The sequence below is a fragment of the Rhagoletis pomonella genome, unplaced genomic scaffold (genome assembly GCF_013731165.1).
Source record: "Rhagoletis pomonella isolate Grant_MI unplaced genomic scaffold, Rhpom_1.0 Rhpom_scaffold_00416, whole genome shotgun sequence".
NCBI lineage: Eukaryota > Metazoa > Arthropoda > Insecta > Diptera > Tephritidae > Rhagoletis > Rhagoletis pomonella.
In genome coordinates, this window is record NW_023458970.1 from 59685 (window position 1) to 63828 (window position 4144).

The 4144-nt window shown below is 42.4% G+C and overlaps 1 long non-coding RNA gene across 1 annotated transcript; it reads right to left on the reverse strand.

Annotated features, from left to right (window-relative positions):
- Nucleotides 1-2648: 2648 nt before the first annotated feature.
- LOC118750831 lies at nt 2649-3858 on the reverse strand. Its single transcript, XR_004994437.1, has 2 exons — nt 2876-3858; nt 2649-2819 (listed from the first exon to the last, which is right to left on the reverse strand). It is a non-coding gene; the product is annotated as an uncharacterized LOC118750831 (long non-coding RNA).
- Nucleotides 3859-4144: the final 286 nt, after the last annotated feature.

Consider the following 4144-nt stretch of genomic DNA (forward strand, 5'->3'; position numbering starts at 1 on the left):
CCCAACTGTTTGTCGCCATTCCATCGGATAGAAATATGTGGAAGCAATGACCGATGCCACCGCTGCGACGAAAAGCACCATACCTCCCTGCATATTGAAGACTACGGCGATCCAAGGGAAACGACGGAAAATCACCCCGATAACGACGGCGGCTCTGACGGAGCGATTTCGCTCTACGTTTCCGACCAAACGACGTCATGGGCGAAGCAGGTAGAGGTGGAAAGACGGGAAGAGATAATCCCTTCACCACCAGACGGCGGCTTGAAAACCCGCAAGATTCGACCGCCGCTACAGCACGAACTTGAAGCAGATAGTCCCATGCCAGCAGTGCTCACACACACACAGCCAACGGGCGGTCAACGAAATGACGCGGAAACTAGTCCTTTTCGCTCATATCGGCGCGGAACCAATTCTGGCCACCGAGATGACGCGGAAACTCGTCCTTTTCGCTCATTTTGGCGCAAGCGTAATTGCAGCCAGCGTGATGGCGCGGAAACTCGTCCTCTTCGCTCGTCGCGTTGGCAAGCAATAAGGGCCGCACGACACCGACGTGGCGACCGTTCCTCCCTCACCATCCAACGCATTCCATCGGGTGGATTCCGGACAGGCAAGTTAAAAACAATCGCGGTTCCAGCACCAATAATGCGCTCATTCGTAGCCATCGCCCCAACCGCAATTGTACGGATCGAGTCAGGCGGCCGACTTCATCTGGTGCGGGCGTTGATTGACTCTTGCGCCCCCAGCAGTACCATCGACAGGGACCTAGCACGGGAGCTTCAGCTCGAAGTCAGCAACGCCCGCGCGAAAACATGTTCCCTCGTGCTGCGAGGAAAGTACGGGGTCGCGGAACGAGTAATTACTCAGGCCAGGCTAGTTACGCGATACAACCGACTCAGCCCCGCGGCTAACATCGACCCAACGATAGCGACGCCGTTTCAATTTATGCGTCTGGCGGATCCACAGTTCTATCGGGCCACCCCCACTCGACTAACACTTGGCGCTGATGTGTACGCCCAGGTCATGGTATGTGGCACTCCGCCAACAACGATCGGCGGTTTACTGGCGCAAGCTTCCATGTTCGGGCTGATTATATCAGGAGCTCACCAAATGTGACAAAACAGTTAAAATTTTATATTTAGTATTCATGAATACATACCGAATTTAAATAAAAGTGCAATGAAATGATCAACCACACCTTTTTTTCCTTATTAGCTTTTTCTTCCATTTTTCCCCGTAGCTAGAGATTGCAAGGAGGACCGGAGAACGTGCGGACTAGATCCCCGGGCAAGGACCAATCTGCGGCAGAATTCACAAAGTTAAAGAACATAATTTACAATGTAAATAAATGTAAATGTAAGGTGTGGTGGCTGAACCATCTTTGAAACGTTGCTTATAGCAAGGGGGCCGGTATGTTTAGGCCTCCACGCTAAATCAAATACTTAAAGTAAATTATCGGGTGTACCACCCTAATGTTAATTTAACAGATGCACACACATACACATTCGTATGTGAAACAAGACAAAAAGAAAAACTGCACTTTTCCTGTCAGTGCACTTTCGTTAAATTTCCCCTGAAAACGGAACTCTTCAAACCGTTTAGAGGGTTCGACTTCAGTTTCTAACTTTTTAAACTTTCTATTGGATTTCAATCACCAGCGATTACGGACGTTCCGCCACCACACCACTTCATAATCAAGGTAATATTGTAAGCCCCCTTGAATTTTAATATACCTATTAAATAAACCGTCAAACTTAATTGTATTTCAAACTAAAACCTGGTGCTTTTGTTTTCTTATTTTTCCAATAAAAAACACTGGTGCACTTATCGAGTCTATACCCATTAAGTCGCCAGGGTTTTTCATGGTCCTTCGAGCCAGGAACTATAATTAACCAGAGCAAAGCAAATACAGTCCACTGCAGCTAAACAAAGGCGCCATTCTTTGAATATACCAGCGGTCAAGGGTCACTAGCGGTCTCCAGATTATTACATCTGCGCATACAACCGTCCGCCAGCATCAACTGGAGAATTGCCACAAACACCAGCGTGAAGTTACAATAAGTCGGGAACGTACCACATCAGTAGACAACACCCAAATTAAGCACCAGCACCACATTAAAAAACATTCAGGAGTTTTAAAGGTATGTGGTTGACATTTCAAATTTCTTGCACATTCTCGTATACGTAATACGGCAAATATTTAAAATACCAAAAACCTGCGCATATCCAAAATTATCGCGAGTGATCTTGTGGAAATCATCAGTGCATTGATATCACTTTTTGTGTTCTTTCGCACTTAATTAGTAAATAACGTTGTGAACAAATATCTGCAGCAATACACAAGTGTGGGTTAGAGTAGATTTTTCTGTGCTTAACACCACCTCAGTTGTTAGTGTAACCTTAATTTATAGCGAGCACACTTTTTACAAGTTTTTTTTTTTGTTTTTTTTATTATATTTAGTTTCGTGTTTTCAAAATCACTTATTCAAATTTGCAAAACATCGATTTTATTATTTTTCACATCGAGTTTGCTTTCAATATTTTCAAACAATCGTGTTGCAAGCATTTGTTAATTGGTCAAATCATCGGCACTAACAACAATTCACTGAGTTGAGGATACATAACCTCACTTGTGACTGCACTTGTTACACACATTTGGTTTCACATTGGGACACTTTTTAACTTCTGCAATTCTGCATCCACAAGATCACTTTGAACGATTAATCAACAAAAATAATATCTGCGTAGCACAGTTGAATTATTTCACATTTATACACAAATATTTCGCTGAGAGTTGGGTGGCGAGTATCAGTTCCTGTAATCTTAGAAGTTTTTCATTAGTGTACGCGAGTATACATAAATACATATATTTACATACATATATTACGCTTGATATTTAATAAATAATTTGATATCCGTGCGAAATTGCACCTAAATTGCGGTGTTAACTTATTTGATTGTGGTGGTTTATTCGCTTAAAACTTTGGGAAAGTTATAATTTTCGAAGTGCTCTCGTAACTTATTTTCATTAGGATCTTAAAAATGGAAACATTTATCCGATTAGCTGATGTTGTGCCTGAGTTTGAGGCCGACTACAATAGCATGACTGAAACGGAGCACACAAAATACACTCTTGCCATCCAGCAAGAGGAACTGAAAGCCATGTGGAGGAAAGCAAAGATAGCGTACGAAGAGTATTTAAGTTCAGGTGCGGTAGAAGCAAAATCAGCCTCAGTGAAGGCTAAGTATAAAAGTACCTATTCTACTTATCTGCGCTGCATGTCGAACATGGCAGAACTCCATGCGAAGCTCGTCAAAAGTGACAAAGATACCGAGGATATGTCGGCCAGAGAACACAACATCCATCTCCCACCGTGTGATACGGATGTGTTCAAAGGCGATTATCTCTCGTGGCCTACATTCCGTGACATGTTTACGGCCATTTATATCAATAATAAGCGCCTCACTCCTGTAGAAAAGTTGTTTCATTTGAACCAGAAAACTCAGGGGGAGGCCAAAGAGATAGTTAGCAAATGTGATGTTACAAACGAGGGCTTCAATACTGCATGGAAAAACCTTTGTGATAGGTTCGAGAATAAACGCATTCTAGTGAATTCGCAGATAAAGATTCTTTTTAACCTAGAGTCAGTAGAAAGTGAGTGCGGTACTTCATTAAAAAAGTTACAGCGAAATATTAATAATTGTTTATCGGCTTTGCGATGTCATCAAATTGACGTATCCAATTGGGACGCCATCGTTACATATCTCTGCTCCACGAAATTGCCAGAGAGTACGTTGGCTCTTTGGGAACAAACAATTGAAAATAAAACCGAAATTTCCAAGTGGGAGGATATGGATAAATTCCTCTCTAATAGGTTTCAAACACTTGAAACAATATCAGATATTAAAGCTGTAAAACACCCTCGATTTTCAAAGCCCCAAAATAGCAAAAACAATGAAACTCAGAAAAGGCACGGGGCCTACCAAGCAAGCGTAGCCAAGATTCTGTGCAAATTTTGTAAAGGCAATAATCACAAACTGTCAAAATGCCAAAAATTTCTTAAAATAACAACGGCAGGCAGAATCGCCTTCATTAAAAATAATCATGGTTGCTTGAATTGCTTATCTTCTGGACATACTGTGACTA